The sequence below is a fragment of the Pseudonaja textilis genome, chromosome 1 (genome assembly GCF_049901715.1).
Source record: "Pseudonaja textilis isolate UNSWEBS1 chromosome 1, rPseTex1.2, whole genome shotgun sequence".
Taxonomy (NCBI): domain Eukaryota; kingdom Metazoa; phylum Chordata; class Lepidosauria; order Squamata; family Elapidae; genus Pseudonaja; species Pseudonaja textilis.
In genome coordinates this window covers 169,185,935-169,205,982 of record NC_141990.1, presented here as the reverse complement: position 1 = coordinate 169,205,982, position 20,048 = coordinate 169,185,935, and the positions used below count along the sequence as shown (strand labels likewise).

The 20,048-nt window shown below is 40.9% G+C and overlaps 1 long non-coding RNA gene across 1 annotated transcript; it reads right to left on the bottom strand.

The window, feature by feature from the left end:
- Nucleotides 1-3,630: 3,630 nt before the first annotated feature.
- LOC148127916 (uncharacterized) lies at nt 3,631-18,848 on the bottom strand. The gene is made up of 4 exons (XR_015741208.1): nt 18,809-18,848; nt 10,681-10,744; nt 8,514-8,650; nt 3,631-4,703 (listed from the first exon to the last, which is right to left on the bottom strand). It is a non-coding gene; the product is annotated as an uncharacterized LOC148127916 (long non-coding RNA).
- Nucleotides 18,849-20,048: the final 1,200 nt, after the last annotated feature.

Sequence of the window (20,048 nt, the reverse complement as noted above, 5' to 3'; positions counted from 1 at the left end):
ACACTATGCGAGGAGACATAGACTACCCCAAGAGGTTCACATTCGATTTGCGAGGAAGACAACATGAGACTTGCTTTATAGTAAGACCAGAGATGAAACACTTGTATACAAAGATTATGAAGTGGTCACACTGAATCAAATACCCAGGAGAGTTTTTTTTTATCAACTCAACTTATTAGAAATGGTATTCCATTCAGGTGGCTCACCCCAGAAGGGCTTTTAGTTTTGTGGCAGGACAAAAAATACAAAATTGATACAACTGAAAAAGCACAGGAATTTTGTGAACAACACCTAGGACCCAAGGAAGAACAAGAAAGTAGAGACGACTTAAATACAAGAAGCCAAGAGGAACAACTCTCCGGAGAAAAAGAATCTGATTCACACTCTGAACCTCAAAATCTTAGAGAAGAAGGGGAAGGCAACAGACTAAGAAGAAAAGAGCCTAGAACAAGGAATGAAATAAGAAATGCCTCACACAGTCAGTGACACTGATAGAGAAATCACTTTATTTTCAGTCAATATCAATGGTTTAAATTTATCATCAAAAAGAAATCAGATATTTGAGAAACTCAAAAAATGAAACGCTGACATAACTTGTATCCAAGAAGTGCATATTCCAGACAATCAAGCAGACCTCTTAAAGAATATAAATTTGGGTAAAATGTATTCGGCACTTGCAAACAAAAAAAGCGGGGGTATTGTAGTATATGTAAAGGCTTGGTTGCAACATAAACAAATATACAAAGATCAAGAAGGGAGAATGCTCTTTATAGAAATAAATGTAAACCAGAAAAAGATGTTATTAGTCACAATATATGCCCCGAATACAAAGCAAAAAGACTTTTATAATAGGCTTCAGCATAAGGTAATAGAATTTGAGTACGCTAATGTATGCATTGTAGGGGACTATAATGCAGTTCCAGACAAAGATAAAGATTATAGAACTCCCCCCAAAAAAAAAAGGAAAGGAGAATAATCCCTTCATCTTTTAATAATATGGTAAGAGAACAACTTGAAAGATGTGTGGAGAGAATTAAATCCAAATAAAAAACAATATACTTTTTTTTCGAACCCCCACCACTCTTGGTCCAAAATAGATCAGATATGAATGGACCCTGGGTTAATGGAGAATATTGAAAGGATCAAGATTTTGCCAAACCTATGGCCTGACCATAATCCCATTCAAATTAAATGGAAAGGAAAGAGAAAAATTGGAAGATGGACATTTAACAGTACCATATTAAGAGATAAAGAATATATTGATAAAGAAAGAATTGAACATATTTTTTGAAATAAAGAAAAGAGAACATACCTCCCTACAGAATCTTTGGGATATGGCCAAAGCCTATGTGAGAAGTCTAACTATTGCTTACAATATTAAAAAGAATAAAGAAAAAAGACAGCAACAAAACATATGGAGGGAGAAACTGAAAGATTTGGAAACAAGTAGACAAAAGGACCCAAACAATTCAAACATTAAGAAAGAAATAGATCTGGTAAAACATAAGATAAATCTAAATGTACAGGAAGATCTGCCCCAAAAAATTAAATTAGCAAAACAAAATTATTTTGAAAATGCAAATAAGCTGGGGAGGTGGTTAGCCCATAAAATTAAAAAAGAACAAGAAAATAGAATGATCCAAGATCAGGAAGGGAAATTATGCACACAGACCCAAGAAAAGAAAGAAATTGCTAAGGAGTTTTTTTTTATGAATTTGTATAAACAGGCAGAAATACCAGAAGAATCTATTGAACAATACTTGAATGAAAAGAACTTGCCCAAAATTACTGATGAAGAGAAATAAAATTTGAATAATAAAATATCTATAGAAGAAATTAGGAAGTCAATCGGAACACAAAAAATAAATAAGACCCCTGGCCCAGATGGAATTCCTTCGGAATTCTATAAGGAATTCTAAGAAACAATAGAGGAGATATTGGTGGACTTGTTTTATTTATTTATTTGTTTGTTTGTTTGGTTGGTTGGTTTGCCAATTGCTTACAAGATAATAGGTACAAGTAAAAACATAGTTATGAATACATGGATAAGAAAAATAAAAGAAACAATAGGACAGGGACGGTAGGCACATTGGTGCACTTATTGCTGCCCCCTACAGACCTCTTAGGAAAGGGGTGAGGTCAATAGTAGAAAGTTTAAGGTTAAAGTTTTGGGGGTTTGGGGAAGAAACTACAGAGTCAGGTAGAGTATTCCAAACATTGATCATTCTGTTGCTGAAGTAGTATTTCCTGCAATCAAGTTTGGTGCGATTAACCTTGAATTTGTATCTATTGTTTGCTCTTGTATTGTTATGGTTGAAGCTGAAGTATTCGTAGGACACTGCAATATATGATTTTCTATACTATACTTAGATTGGACCAAAGGCGGTATAGTTCTAGCTTTTCTAGGTCTAGAATTTCAAGTCTGGTGGCATAAGGTATTCTGCAATGAGTAGAGGAGTGGAGAACTTCTCTTGTGAAATATTTCTGGACTTTCTCAACTGTGTTAATATCAGATACATAATGTGGGTTCTAGACTGATGAGCTGTATTCAAGTATTGGTTTAGCAAATGTTTTGTATGCTCTAGTTCAGCGGTTCCCAACCTGGGGTGCTCGCCCCCCCTGGGGGTGCAAGACGATATTCCAGGGGGTGTGAGAAAAGTCCAGGTAATTTTTATTTATTTTTATTTATTTATTTATTATGCAATGGATTAACTTTGTTTTCATTTTAGAGTTAAGTATCGTTATTTAGTGGCCGTCACATACATAGCTGAAAAGATTCAATCCTACCATATATTTAACGCGTTCAGTAGTTCCTAAAGTCTAAATTTCAGGGGGTGCGAGGTTCGAGTGAAATTTCTTTAGGGATGCGAGGCGAAAAAAAGGTTGGGAACCACTGCTTTAGTTAGTAGTGTAATATTACCAGAGAAAAAGCTATGTAAGATTAAGTTAACAACTCTTAATGCCTTTTTGGCTATGTAGTTACAGTGGGCTTTAGCACTTATATAATTAGAGATGAGTACTCCAAGATCCTTGACAGAGTTTGGATCATCAACAAGGTCTTCACTATTCAGTCTGTATTTTATTTTCTGATTTTTTTTGCCAATATGTAAGACAGAGCATTTGTTTGTTGAGATTTGAAATTTCCATTTGTTTGACCATTCTGATACATAGTCAAGGTCTTTTTGAAGGGTAGCAGTATGGTCTGTGGTGTTGAATAACTTTACATCATCAGTGAAGAGAATGCAGTTGCTCTTAATATGATCACAGAGGTCATTTATGTAGAGTATGAGGAGAATTGGTCCTAAAACACTGCCATGGGGGACACCACTGTTGACAGGTACAAAATTTGATAGGATGCTCCCAATTTTGACCATTTGTTGTCTGTTTGACAGGAATACTTCTATCCAGTTATACAGGTGTCCAGAGATACTATAAGATTTTAGTTTTGGGAATAGATTGTTGTGTACCACTGAATCAAAGGCTTTACAGAAGTCTATGTAGATTGCATCTATCACTTTGCCCTGATTGAGTTGTGTAGTCCATATGTTTTTTCAGTGTAAGAGTTGAAGATTACAGGATAGTTTTTTTCTGAAACCAAATTGTTTATTAGAGAGTAGGTTGTACAATGAACATGCCTAAATCATGGATGAAAGCATATATTACCCTTATTTATAAAGAACAATCAGACCCACATAAAATTCAACACTATAAACCAATATCACTTTTAAATGTAGATTACAAAATAATGTCTACAATATTGGCGGAAAGATTAAAGAGAGTATTAAGTAGAATTATCCACACTGATCAGAATGGCTTCCTTCCCCATAGGCAAATAAAAACAAATACAAGAAACATTATGGATATATTAGAATATTATGAAGTATACTCAACCAAGACAATGGCATTGATATTTTTAGATGCCCAGAAGGCATTTGACAACCTGAATTGGAACTTCCTTATTAAACAACTGATAGGCATGAAATTTGGTGAAAATTTTATAGGACAATTTATAACATGCAAACTGCAAAAATATTAATAAATGGGGAAAATACAGATACCATAAAGATAAATTAGGGAGTAAGACAAGACTGCCCCCTAGCTCCTCTATTGTATATATTGGCAGAAGAGACTCTCTTAGTAAAAATTAAAAAAGAGGAATACAAACTGCAGGCATTCGCCAATGATATGGCATTTATATTAGAAGAACCCTTAGAAGCAAGCCCTATACTACTAAGAGAAATAGAAGAATACAGAAAGGTAGCAGGGTTAAAAATGAACAAAGAAAAAACAAAAGTGTTAACAAAAAACTATACAAATGTGCAGAAGGAAGAACTAGCAAAAAATTAGGTATGCAGGTAGTAAATAAAGTAAAATACCTAGGGATCTGGTTGACTGCTAGATGTTCATCGATTAAAAAATATAACTATGATAAGTTAACGCAAATAGTTAAAGATTTAGATAATTGGGTCAAATTGCAGTTATCGCTATTGGGACGTATTTTGATAGTAAAAATGATTATTTTGCCAAAATTGTTGTTCTTGTTTCAGACAGTCCTGGTCAGGTGGTGGGTTGAAAAACTTGAAGTCCAGAGAGCTTCCATTTTATGTGACCTCGCATTCCTATGCAACTGCCGAGATCAAAATTTAATCCCCATAAGCTTCCAATTGAAATTCCACACCAACACAGCAGCCACCAAACGCATCCTAAAAAGAATAGAATTGGCCCTAATTAGAAATGAACTTCACACAAAAAGATTCCTCCTAGACCAAATCAACAAAGATCTCCTCACACTTCACCTCAGACTCAGCAACAAGATTCACCCCTTACATTGGGACAAATCCAAACAACTCGCAGTCTGGAGAGCCGAAACACAGACCACCCTCAAGACAAACACACACACCAACAAACTCAGAAAACTACAACAACGCCAGAAACAAACTCCTCCCCCCTCACAGCCACACATGAAACAAAGAGTGCACAACATCTCAGATAAGATCCTCACCGAAGCCAAAACCAATGTCCTTTCGAAAGGATTCAACTTTGCTGTTGCTCCCAAACACATCCCCACAGAAACCATCATATGCAGAGTTGAAACCAGCCTGACCAAAACCAACCCTGATGATACTAATAGAATCAGACTGGAAATCACCAACATCCTCTGCACTAGCAAACCTCCCAAAAGCAACTTATCCAAAGAAGAACAAACTGCACTACTTAACCTGAAAGAAGACACCAGCATAATAATCCTACTAGCAGACAAGGGCAACATGACAGTGGTTATGAACACATCTGACTACCAAACCAAGTTAACCAACCTACTCCAAGACCCCACATACAAACCCCTAAACACAGACCCCACCACCTACCTAGAAAAAACCACCAGATCCAAAATAAAAGCCTCCCCCATCAGCAAAGAAATCCAGCAAAGAATCATACCCAGAGAGAAATCATCCAGATGCCCTACGCTTTATGCCCCACCCAGATACACAAAGAAGGAACCCCACTTAGACCAATAGTCAGCTCCATAGGCTCACCTCTACAAAACCTAGCCAAATTTCTTGCCAAACAACTACAGCCCTATGCAGAATCCATCAACTCACACATAAGTAACTCATTCCAGTTCATCAAGATCATAAAGAAACAAAACTTACAACCCAGCGACCTACTAGTGAGCTTCGATGTCATATCCCTCTTCACCCAAGTGCCAATAAAAGAAGCCTTGACGGCCATCCAAAACAAATACAACCGCCCCAAGCACATCCTAGATCTGACCAACCACTGCCTATCCAATACATACTTCACCTACAACAGACAAAAATACAAACAAATAGAAGGAGCACCCATGGGATCACCCCTCTCACCTGTCATCGCAAACCTCTACATGGAACACTTTGAAACACAAGCTCTAGAAAAATATGATCACAAACCCAAACTCTGGCTCAGATACATAGATGACACCTTCATAATCTGGCCACACGGGAAAGAAAAACTGAACAACTTCCTCACACACCTCAACAGCCTACACCCCAAAATACAATTCACCATGGAAACAGAAGCTAACAATCAACTTCCCTTTCTTCTTAGCATACAAAAAATCCAATGGCTCCCTAGGACACACCATCTACCAGAAGAAAACACATACAAACCTCTATCTATACGCACTCTCACACCACCACCCAGCACAGATCAATTCCGTAGCCGAGACACTCATCTCCAGAACAAAATGCTTAGCCGACGAACAACACCTCAAAACTGAACTACACACTCTCACTAACGTACTAACAGCCAATGGATTCCAAAGAAGGAAGATTACCCACCTAATCCAAAAAGAAACCCCAACCAAAATTCAAGACAGAGAACAAGAGAACGGCAAAGCCCTCCTCCCATATATAAAAGGCACTACAGACAAAATCAGCAAGATCCTCCAAAAACACAACATTAAAACAGCATTCTGCACAAACAGAAAAATATCCACCATCCTAAGAAACCCTAAAGACAAAATCAAGTTAGAAAACCAAGGAGTATATGAAATCCCTTGCACCGCCTGCCCCACCACATACATCGGACAAACTAACAGAAGAATAAGTGCACGCCTTGAGCAACACAAGAACTCAATCAAAAAAGAAGAACCGACCTCTTCCCTGGTCCAACACCTCAAAGTCACAGGACATGAGATTGACTTTAAAAATACCAGAACTATCACCAAAACTGAACACTTCAACAACAGAATAATCAGAGAAGCCATAGAAATAGAAAAACGCCCACACAGCATGAATAAATGAATTGACACGTCCCGCCTACCAGCCATTTGGAAACCTGCCCTCATGAACAGATGAGTACCTAACATGAAGAATGACACCAGACTCACACCCACGAGGGCCACACAAGATGCTACCACCACACTTCCATGTAGAAAGCAGACTCATACCCACACAGAAGATGAGACACGACCATGGACCAGAAGCCGCACTGCAGCTGCATCACTACCTGCTTTAAACCCCTCCGACCCATACATGAAGTGAACTGACGCCCACCATGAAGATGCAGCGCGACCACAAACGTGAAGCCAAACAGCAGGATCACAGCTCACCAGCTCAAATCCCCCAGCAACTAAGACTAACCTGAGCACAACCAAGCCCCCACCTGAACAGAACACACCTCCAGCCAATCAGAACACAGCCAACCCCCCCAATCAGAACACAGACAAACCCCCAACCAATGAGAACACACCCCACCCAATCAGAACACAGACAAGCCCCCACCCAATCAAGCCACACCCCCACTAGCAGTTAAAAGGAAGAAGCAGCTGCAAGCTCACATTACTCTGAGAAGCACAAAGCCGAAGACACAAGCCTGAAGATGATGAATGAGACTTCATTGAAACGTCACCTAGCTACTTCCAATTTTACGCAGGAAAAAACCCAAATAACCAAAGATCCATATATATATATATGGTATTCAGCTTTGTTCGGGTATTTTCCCACGTCATTGTAAGTTGTAGCAACGTTTCGGCAGAATCTCATCTGCCATCATCAGGCTTCTGTATTGTGTTCGTCTGTGAATCAGACTTTTACAGTTGTTTCAGTTTAAATTTGGAGCTAGCCTATTGCTGTGCCAGAATGGTTTTTTCTTCATCCTGATTGGTTGGGAGTCTTGGTCTGTGTTTATTGGTCTTGGAGTTTGCTGTGTTCTGCTTGATTGGTGTTTCTAATATCTTCTGTCTGTTTTGTGGCTTTTTTGTGTCTTGATTGGCTGGCAACATTGTATTCCTGTATTGGAGGCTTTTAGTGCAGCTTGGCTCTGAGCAAATGGACAGCTATCATTTGTTAGGAAGCTAGGTTTCATCTGGATGCCTGGTTGGGGTGTGTTTGAGCTGGAGGTATCAGGGGGGATCTGTTTGTGCCCAGGTGTTTGCCTGGCTTGTAGTGTGGAGATTTTTTTGTTTGTGAGTGCAGGCTTCCAAATGATTGACAGTCTGGTGGAATCATCTCTTCTATTCATGCTTCCAGGTCTTTTTTCAATCTCTATGGCTATGTATGTATGTATGTATGTATGTATGTATGTATGTTGATTTGTCTGTTTTAAATGTATGTCAAATAAATGTTTTTTCTACAATAAAAATTAATTTAAAAAAACAAATTCAGTTTCATTGAGGGCTGCATCAGGGTTGTGTTTGATCTTAGGTGGGTGTGGCTAGGATGGGTGTGGCCAGGGTGGGCATGACCAGCTTGACATCACTCATGTCGAGGGCACCTGTGATGGCCCGGGCAGGACTGGGGATCCATTGACTCCAGAGGAGGAAGGCGAGACCAGGGAGAGGGCCAAACCCTTGTTCTCCAGAGAAGCCTTGCCATCCCTCTCCAACCATGTGGAAGACCTAGTGGTGTAGGCTGTCCAGAGCCCTAGGCAGCAGAGGGCTGACCCTCAAACTCCCAGGGCACCAGGACTTCACACCAGGACCTCACAGCTCAGCCCAGCCCCATTTCCGTGAAGGCGTGCCTGGCTGTACTTACCTCCTTCTCAAAGCTGCTGCTGCTGCTGTTCTCATTCTCTTTGGCCAGGTTGCTCATGGCGTGGCAGGAGGGCAACGTGTGTGGATCAGAGGGAGGCCCTCTCCACACAAGGATACATGGCTTAGTAACCAAAGCATCTTCAGCAATAGGATGAGAGATTATCAGGAGAGGTCAGGAGGAGGAGACAAGAGGATGGCGAAAGGTCAGCAGTGCTCAGATGGTCGTTAAGGCAGGACTTCCCTCAGACCTTCCCTCTCATTATAATCTCCTTCCTTCCTTCCTTCCTTCCTTTCTTCCTTCCTTCCTTCCTTCCTTCCTTCCTTTTTTTCTTCCTTTTCCTTCCCTCTTCATTCTCCTTTCTTCATTCCCCTCTTTCCCTCTTTTTCCTTCTTGCTCTTTTCCCCTCTTTCCTTCTTTTTCTTTTTCTTTCTCTTTTCCTGTCCCTTCTTGGTTCTCAAATGCAAAAGGGGAAACATTTTTCAATGCCTCCTTGCCTTATGATCAAATGCCACTTTTGCTAATAGTTTGTTTTGTTAGCACTCTGCCATTTCCTGTGGTTATCTGCTGATATGTGACTGTGCTATTCAGTTCAAACTGGGTTATTTTCAAGTGAATAAATCTCTGAACATCTCCCTTAATTTTAAAGAAATTTTTCAGTGTAGGCAGTACATTAAAAGTTCTGTTAGCAAATCACCTATATTACATTATCTGTAATTTGTATCTGTACCAATAATATCAACAATATTTATGCTTTCTATGATGTTAATAATATATTGATTTGCATTTGTAAAGTGTTATTTGCACAGCAATCTAAAATTTTAAAAAAAGTTCAGAAGCATATAACTTTTTTTGATGTAATAATGTGGCTCCCAACTTCAACCCATGCTTTACAATTGCTTTCACATTCCTAATACATTAAAGATCAGTCCATTTTTAAAAATGAATATCTGGAGATTTGTCTTTTGGTATCACTTCCATCTGGTTTACTGACTAATTCGATACATCTATTCATGCATTCGTTTAATTTAAAACATGGCGCCTTCATGACTAAAAGAATGCAATTGATTTGCTGGTGCTGCCAAGATGTTTAGCACACTACAATGGAGAAGTCAATATATTTTAAAAATTAAATAATACTTTGAGCATCAGCCAGGCCACACATCCTTAATTATAGCATTTCTTGAAAATAAGAAGAAATATTGAAATGCCCAGTTTCAATGGATTGGGACCTCTTTCTCATGATTTCTCATTATCAGCTCTTGCAATATTAGTTGCGGGAAAGCAGTGGCTATATAGCAGGGGTCGCCAACCTTTTGGACTTCAGGGTCCACCAAACTCATAATTTTAAATCCTGAGGACCAGAGACCTTGGGAAAATCCCCAAAAAGGTCTGCAAGAAAATTCCCTACCCTGTTTTCCTACTGATTGATCGTTCTTTATTTGGGATCACAGGATACCATTTCCAGCTCCGTTCTCGGAGCAGCGGGGAGAGACTTTTGGCTTCATTCAAGGAAAGCAGCAGAAGTTTTTCTTTCTCTCCCCCAAACTCCATCAGAAATGAATCTTTGCTGGCACAGCCTCTTGGAGCAGGATGCCTTGCAGGGTCCCAAAGACTCATTTCTGGCAGAGTTTGGAGGAAAGAAAGACTTTTGCTGCTTTCCTTATGTGCAGCCAAAAGCAGCAGAAGAAAGAAGTGGAAAGAAGCAGTGGCCAGGCGAGGCATATGGGGCGAGTGGGACAAGTTTCCCCCCCTCTGCCCTTTCCCCACTCCCCTCACTACCTCATGTTGTTCGCAATGCAAGCAACGTAAGCCTTGTGTTCCCGCACAGCCTAGATTAGTTAGTTAGTTTACCTTATTGTCATTGCACCTCATATAAGGAAATCAAATACCATCTTCAGTGCACATCATGAGCATGAAAATAAACACAAACACATGTCCTTCACATTCCCCATTAATTGCTTGTGGGGGTGCTTTGTGTTAAGTATTGCCTTATAGGGCCAGCCGAGTGGAGTCTGATGTCTGATGTCAGACTCCACCGATTGGCCCAGACTCTGGCAGGAGGAATAAAGTCCCATCAGTGGATGAAATGTTGGACAGCACTGACTATATAAGCTGGTGCCAGCCGTGATTTTGGAGCTTGTGTTTTTAGCACAAATAAAGAAGTTACCTGTTCTTCTTGTGTCCGCCTCTTCACTCCGTGCCCATCTAATACTGGTAATGAGGATGGGATCCTAGAAGGAGAAATCAAGGACACAACATGGACATTGGCCAACATTTTATCAACCACCGCGACAATTGCAACCCTGCTGAACAACATGGCACACTGGCTGATGTCCATCCCCTAAGACCCGGCCAAGGAGAAATGGTCTTCCTACATGGCCCAATTCAAACTTCATCTAGAAGTGAACAGACTTCAGGCAGCCCCCAACATGAAGAAGCAAGCTTTGTTCCTAATATATTGTGACTCAACTCTATGAGCTGGTAGAAGCCCTCATGACCAACGATGTAGAAAATGTATCCTGGGACAAGCTCCAATGGGCACTGAAGGAACATTTTGATCCAACCCTGTCCTACCTGGCAAATCACCATGAGTTCTAGAGAGAGGGAGAGACAATAAATGCATTTGTGGCAGCACTTCGGAAGCTGTCAAAGAACTGCAAGTTCCCCAATGCCGAGGGCATGATCTGGGACCAGCTAATCCTTGGGATGAGGGACCTGCACCTCCAGAAATGCCTGCTGGCCAGAGAGGATCTATCATTTAAGGAAGCTATTGATGAGGCCTGTGCTGCAGAGTCTTTGGACAGTTCCGCAGCACAAATCAAGGGAAGTGGGAAGGTGCACATCACCCAGATGACCACTGCACAAACCACGCCGCATCCAACTCAGAGTTCAGTGACGAGGACAAGGAGGACATCCACTGAGTCAAGTCAAGTAAACCTGCAGGGAAGCAAGGGTCCAGGCCATGTGGAGGTTGTGGGGGAAATCACTCCCTATTGGCATGCTGTTTCAAAGACACTATATGCAGGCAGTGTGATTGCAAGGGTCACATCTTGGAAGCCTGCAGAGCCAGCCAGTCAATCAATAGACAAGCTTGGAAAGCATCATCTCCCATCAGACAATATGGCCACCAAGATGGAAGCAGGAAGAATTTCGGTGGGAAATTCAAGTGGAGAGATGATGCCAGAGAGGAAGATGACCATTTCATCTTCATGGGCTATGCTCAAGCCCAAATGCAACACACAGATGCATATGAAACCAATAAAATCATGGCCATTGTAAGCATCAAGGGCAGGCTGTGCAAGATGGAGGTGGACTCGGGATCCTACATCTCCATGGTCTCATGGGATACCCTAAGGAAGCTGCAGCCCCAGACATGGAGCGGGCAACTAGAGCCGCAGCCGATAATCCTAAAAGATTACCAAGGCTGCTGCATATCTTTCCTGGGCTGGAAGGCAGTCCAAATATGCTATGGCAGTTTCAGATGAACCCTACCATTGACCATCATGGACCAGAACCTACCCAGCCTGCTGGGACATGAGTGGTTCAAGCCCCTGCAAATCCAGATCACCGGCATACACACCACCAGAGCCACCCCCATCCCTGGAAAACGACATCGCAACCCTTGACCGTGACTTCGGGGATGTGTTCGATGACAAGCTGGGCAAGTATGTGGGGACCCCAATTTCATTTAATCTGGACTCCAACATAGCTCTGATCTGCCTGAAGCCGCAGCAAGTCCCTAAAATTAAAAAGAAATAAATGCCATTTGGCCATCCTCCAAGTGGAATTCCTCAGCTTCCTCATTGATGGATTGGGCATACATCCCACAACTGGAAAATGCAGGCCATCAGGGATGCCCCCACCCCCCACAGTAAAGTGGAACTGCAAGCCTTTCTAGGATTGCTCAACTTCTAGCATATCTTCCTACCACAGAAAGCAATTACTGCAGAACTGCTCCAAAGACTGCTGGATAAGGCAACTGACTGGACCTGGGGACCACACAAGGATGCCGTGTTTAACAAAATCAAAAGTCTACTAACATCCTACAGTGTCCTCATCCAGTATAACAAGACACTACCGTTAACTCTGACATGTGATGCCTCCCCCTATGAAATTGGTGTCGTCCTCAGCCACACTCTTCCTAGCAGCAGGGAAGCTCCCATCACCTATAATTCAAAAACCCTCTCAAAGCCACAACGGAACTATAGCCAAATCAACAAGGAAGCCGTTGCAGCCATAGCAGGGGTAAAACACTTCCACGAGTACTTCTATGGTAGGTGCTTCAATTTTATCACAGACCACAAGCCATTGCTGGGCATCCTCACCAGGGACAAACCAACACCGAATATCCTCTCACCCCACACGTTGCAATGGACTGTGTTCCTGGTGGCATACAACTACCACTTAATCCACCGGCTCAGCAAAGAAATCACCAATGCTGATGCCCTGAGCCTCTTCCCCCTTTCAGGCATCATGGAAGACCCAGCACCTTCCATGTCCATATTGTTGGTAGAGAGTCTCCGTCCCAGACTGATGACGTCTATGGAGATCACGAGACTCATCGCCAAGGACAAAACCATAGCACAGATTTTAAACGGGGTATGGAGAGAGTGGCCGGGAACCATAGAGTGGGACTGTACAAGACCAGGCAGACAGAGCTGTCAGTGCTCAAGGGCTGTCTGATGTGGGGAGAGAGAGTGGTTGTTCCACCACCATTATGGCAGAGGATTCTGATACTACTGCACAAGGGCCACCCCGGGATCATCTGGATGAAAGCACTCACCTGAAGCTACATCTGGTGGCTGGGGCTAGACAAGAAGGTCGAGACCTGGGTTGCCACCTGCGTCCTGTGCCAAGAATCTCAACCGGCCCCCCTCTCAGTGACACCCACAAAATAGGAGACGCACACAGCCCTGTGGGCCCAAGTGCATATTGACTTTGCTGGGCCCTGCCAGAGACAAACATTCCTGGTCATGGTAGACACCTACTCCAAGTGGCTGGAGGTCATCCTCATGAAAATGACCACCATCCGAGCACTGAGGAGACTGTTCACAACCCACGGACTACCAGACATTCTGGTGTCCAACAACAGCCAACAATTTACCACACAGCCTTTTGAGGGATTCTTGGCAGGGCTGGGGATCCAACACACACTCTCAGCACCGGCACATCCTGCCACCAACAGGCAGGCCAAGAGAATGGTCAGATTGGCCAAAGAAATGCTCAAGAAGATGAGCTGGGGGGACTGGCAAGAAAGGGTGGACAGAATACTATTGACACAGCACATCATGCCCCATTCCATCACACACTGCAGCCCAGCCAAACTACTGATGGGCCAGAGACTCAGATTGGCTCTAGACAGAATGCACCCCAATTACAGCAACAAAACCCCCACAGACTTCACCGGAAAATGAAGGCACTTCACCATAGAGGACCCAGTCTATGCCCATAATTACATGGGGGGCAAAAATCATAGGAATTACCGGGCCCAGGTCATATTGATTAGAAACTCATGAAGGGAAGCTGTGGGAAAGACACATTGAGCAAATCAGAGTCTGGGTCATGAGCCAAAACAACCAACCAGAATCCCGACACACAACACAAGAACCAACAGGGCCCAGAGTGACGGAGGAACAGACCACCATCCCAGGAATGAATGAAATGCTCAGGTCCAGTTGCACCCCACAAAGCCCCACCTACCTGCATGACTACGTGAGGCACATATGCACGGACTAGTGGAACTATGACTAGGTAGGGAGGGGTGTTAAGTATTGCCTTATAAGTGGAGCCAAGTGGAGTCTGATGTCAGCCAAGTCAAGTGGAGCCATGTCAGCCAAGTGGAGTCTGATGTCAGTCTCCACCGATTGGCTCAGACACTGGTGGGAGGAATAAAGTCCCATCAGTAGCTGAAACGGATAGCGCTGGCTACATAAGCTGGTGCCAGCCACAATTTCGGGGCTTGTGTTTTTACCACAAATAAAGAAGTTATCTGCTCTTCTCATGTCCACCTCTTCACTCCGTACCCATCTAACATTTTGGAGGTAACATTTGTCTGTGGACCATCAAAATTTTCTCACAGACTGCTGAGGTAATTCCCTGTTAGGAGAATGAGCGCACACAGGGAGACATAGTGAGAGTGGTGAAGAATAACACATAAACAGCACACAGCTACACTGTATAATAAAATGTAGGTTTTTACTTCCAGTAAACAGTTAAGCCAAGTCCAAACACAGTCCAAGTCATTCACAGTTAAAACAGTCAGTTTTCAGTCTAGGGATAATCCAATAACAAAGTCCAGTATCAAAAAACAGTTCAGTAACAGACTTACATCAATGATCAGCAACAGTCAATAGGAGGAACTGCAACACTCTCAGCAACAAGGAGAACAACCCAGATTTCTGGCTCCATCTTATGGCCATTTGAGGAACCACACCCAATTACCATTTTAGCATTCTCTTAAAGAGACAGAATTAAAATGTCTATCCTGGTTTATATATTTTCCAACCCAAATGTTAGGTGACTTACATTCCTAACACGGACCACCAGTGGTCCCTGGCCCACTGGTTGGCAACCATTGCTATATAGCACAGCTCTACCTGTACTTTGGTGGAAGAACAGCCTGAGCTGTGTCCTCTTCTTTCCTTTTCAATTCCATGGGAAGCCACAAAACAAGGCTAATGGATGCTGCCTCGTAGTGTAGTCTTAATTCTTAAAAATTGAATTCTGAGAGATGAAGAATTGAGACCTATAAGAAAGTGTTACAACCATGCTGAATCCTCAGCAGCATTCCTCTGGGTGTATTTTGGATCAGACAGAAATGAACAACTAACGATCTGAAAACTCAACTTGTGTGGGAAGATGACTTTAAGAAGAAGCACTAAGGCTCATGTTATATCTGAGGGGCAGTTTTCATGACTGCTTCTTTTCTTCTATTTCCTGGGCTGACAAGTTGACATAAATTCACCTTGCTGGACAAACAGACAACAATTAGTTCATGTTTTAGCTAGACATTCATCATTTCAATATATGGCAGCAGCTGCCACTGACTGAATTATTTCAGATTGTCTTTCTTATCTGTCTCAGTTTTTCCCTAATTAATATCCTCCCCAGTATCCATTGAGCCTTCCTCAACCTAGTACCCTTTGTCCATCACATCTGGAGGATATCAATTTGGAGAAAGCTATTTTTTAATAGAAGGACAGCTTGCCTTTCCCCTCTGCTCCTTCTGCTTTCTTCACATCCTTAGACTCACAACTCTTCTGGGCCATCATGTACCTTTGCTTCTCACATTCTTATACTTGCCTGTGTATTAGTTGAGACAGATGTGATGATAAGCATTCTCAGCAAAAAGGAAGAGGAATACAGTCCATTTTATAAAGTGGCAAGCAGCAAGGACTAAAACCAAATTCTCATCCTCGCATAGTGAAGTTACTGGCGCATTCAGAATTTCTAGGCTTCCATAAGGATTAAAGTCAAGAATAAGACAGGCAGAGAAGCTTTCATTTCCATAACTGTAACCAATATTTGCTGCCCAAATATAACAATAACAGCATAGTATATAGCTATGTGGCCTTGGTGGCTTTAAAATCATTAGCTTACCCTAATGACAAGCACTACTTCAATTACATAGCTTGGGAAAAGAGATTAAAATCAAATTTCCATTTTCTAAATACAGTTATTCGCAGTTTGTAATTCATAAAACCTTAAGCATCACCCTCCTCACAGCATGCACTGTAATTAATTTTCCCGGTAGTTTCTATAACTATGATCACTCAACTTGTGATTCTAAAGTTAACATGCTCCGCTCAGTCACATATTGTGACCTGTCTTAATAGCCATTAACTTTTCCTAGTCCTAAGTAGGCATTAACAGAAACAGTTTATTATGCCTTAGAAGGGTTATCACATATATCTGATGGGTTTTAAACTACTTAGCATGCTAGATATTTTAATAGAATTTCAACATACACACATACTAATTTGTTGCTATGTAAAACCTACAGATTTATAGCTAAATAGCAACTTTATTTGGTCTTGGAGGAGAATCCAAACCACCTGCTAATGCAAAGTAAGTATTCTTTATTCTGAAATTTTCTACTCTTGTGGGATTAATTATTAAATATTATCATGAAAAATGAATGTTAATTACAATTATTAATTATTTTAGTCTACCTCATTAAGCAAGATCATCTATTAAAAAATGGACTAGATTATATAACTAATGAACTGCAGTTCTTAAGTTAGTCACATAGTTATAAAGTGAATCTGGCTTCCCCAGTGACTTTGCATGTCAGAAGGTCGCAAAAGGTGATTACATGCCCCTGGGACACTGCAACCATCATAAATATGAGTCATTCACTTGCAGAAACACACTTTCAGTATAGAAGCAAATTTATCCATCTAGCAATAGTAAGGATAAATTACTATAATAATTTCTATCCAGGTAGATAGAAACTACTCTGAGTTTTATAGGCATGGAAAACAGCAACCTCTCTTTCTTATTCAGTTACTGGCATATTGTGGACAAGATTTTACAGGTGAAACTCAAAAAATTAGAATATTGTGCAAAAGTCCATTTATTTCAGTAATGCAACTTAAAAGGTTAAACTAATATATGAGATAGGCTCATTACATGCCAAGCAAGATAGTTCAAGCCGTGATTTGTCATAATTGTGATGATGACGTCTTACAGCTCATGAAAACCCCAAATTCATAATCTCAGAAAATTAGAATATTGTGAACAGGTTCAATATTCTAGGCTCAAAGTGTCCCACTCTAATCAGCTAATTAAGCCATAACACCTGCAAAGGGTTCCTGGGCCTTTAAATGATCTCTCAGTCTGATTCAGTAGGAATCACAATCATGGGAAAGACTCCTGACGTGACAGTTGTGAGGAAACCATCATTGACACCCTCCACAAGGAGGGAAAGCCTCAAAAGGTAATTGCAAAAGAAGTTGGATGTTCCCAAAGTGCTGTATCAAAGCACATTAATAGAAAGTTATGTGGAAGGGAAAAGTCTGGAAGAAAAAGGTGCACAGGCAGCAGGGATGACCACAGCCTGGAGAGGATTGTCAGGAAAAGGCCATCCAAAAGTGTTGGGAACTTTCACAAGGAGTGGACTGAGGCTGGAGTCAGTGCATCAAGAGCCACCACACACAGATGGATCCTGGACATGGGCTTCAAATGTATTCCTCTTGTCAAGCCACTCCTGAACAACAAACAACGTCAGAAGCATCTTACCTGGGCTAAAGAAAAACAGACCTGGTCTGTTGCTCAGTGGTCCAAAGTCCCTCTTTTCTGATGAGAGCAACTTTTACATCTCATTTGGAAACCAAGGACCCAAAGTCTGGAGGAAGAATGAAAAGGCACACACTGCAAGATGCTGCAAGAAGTCCAGTGTGAAGTTTCCACATTCTGTGTTGATTTGGAGAGCCATGTCATCTGCTGGTGTTGGTCCACTGTGCTTCATTAAGTCCAGGGTCAACACAGCCGGCTACCAGGAGATTTTGGAGAACTTCATGCTTCCTTCCACAGACGAACTTTATGGGAATGCTGACTTCATTTTCCAGCAGGACTTGGCACCTGCCCACACTGCCAAAAGCACCAAAACCTGGTTCAATGACCATGGGATTACTGTGCTTGATTGGCCAGCAAACTCGCATGAGACCGAACAATGCAGAAGAGCTAAAGGCCGCTATTGAAGCATCCTGGTCTTCCATAACACCTCAGCACTGCCACAGGCTGATAGCTTCCATGCCATGCCTCATTGAGGCATTAATTGCTGCAAAAGGGGCCCAAACTAAGTACTGAGTACATATGCATGCTTATACTTTTCAGAGGTCTGATATTGTTCTATGTACAATCCTTGTTTTATTGATTGCATGTAATATTCTAATTTTCTGAGACTGTGAATTTGGGGTTTTCATGAGCTGTAAGCCATCATCATCACAATTATGACAAATCACGGCTTGAACTATCTTGCTTTGCATGTAATGAGTCTATCTCATATATTAGTTTCACCTTTTAAGTTGCATTACTGAAATAAATGGACTTTTGCACGATATTCCAATTTTTCGAGTTTCACCTGTACATGTCGCATTTTTTTCTCTCTCTTTCCTCTTTACTTTCCTGCCCAACAGCATTTCAGTTTTCAACTGTTCTCAGAGTTTTCCATCTGTATTGCAGTATTTCTACATTTCTTTTCCCCTCAAGGTTCATTCCAAAATATTTTGTGCACATCTGGAAATTCTGGTCAATTAAAATGAAGAAATCCATTTATTAATTCAATTAATTACCTTAGCTTGAGGTTTCTTCATGATGAGACCTCAGTACTCTGCAAGTAACAGAGAAAATTTGCTTGTTTAATACTTTTTTGTACTGAAAGAATTGAAAGATAATATGTGGTGGCAGTAGCAGTAACTCATGGGATGTGAATACATTTAAAAGTTTCATTATGACATGAAAACGAAGTATGGCCACTGAATTTATGACTGGATGTTTCTGAAGTAAATGACAAAACATTGATTATCAATGATGGAAATCAAAATGACAATGGGAAGTAATGTTAAAAACAACACGGATCCTGTATTTAACATATGGGGCAAAAACTTGATCTATATCTGTTTAAAACATGTAATTACAGTTTAAATTAGAAGTAAAATAACAGTGAATCATTACTATGATAAGAAAACTGTTCTGCTGCACTATACTCCATTGCTAGAAGCCCTTGACTTACCTTCACAATAGGTGTGCAATAAGAAGCAGTGTTGGGTTAGATATCTGTAATAATGAATTTTAATTGGTCTAGACTTAAGCTGGCATGGTCCTAAGAAGGATTTTCCAAGATGTAGTGGGATGAGATATGATGGAGCTAACTCAGTGACAGAGGTCAGAGTTGGTATTCCAACTAGATTCCAAGAACAATCCCTAGCATTGTTAGCTGAAAGGACACTTACTAATCAGAATATTGATCAGTAATGTAGAACAAAATGATTAAATAGTTCAGTTCATTGCAAGCTGCTCTTCCTTTCTGTTGTAGAAAGCAATGTGGCATTTTCTTTCTTGCAGATGAGAGTCACATATTCTCATTATTTAAGAGAACAGGTTGTCTTTTATTTTCCTTGATATATTTAGTTAATGTGTAAACTTTTCACAGTATATTTATGGTAATCTTTGAAGTATCATTCCTTGATTATGTCAGAAGGATAGTATTTCAGAAGAAGTGCAGCATATTTGATTTCTTTGAGTAGATATTCAAATAAAACAAAAAAGAAAGTTGGCTGAACTCTGTTTACCATGATTACTAAGTTCCTTAAGTGGGATAAGTCCATCATTCCTTCTAAAGGAAACCTTAGAATAAAATATTCAAAATCCAAATGACTATTAAGAAATTAATCACAAACTTCTGAAAGAACCAATATTGAAACTCAAATATTTGACACATATTATAATTACTATAACTTTTCCAAATTCACTTGCATTTTATGTCAATATGATGATAATAGAGAACATGAAAAATATTTGTAGTGCTTATTA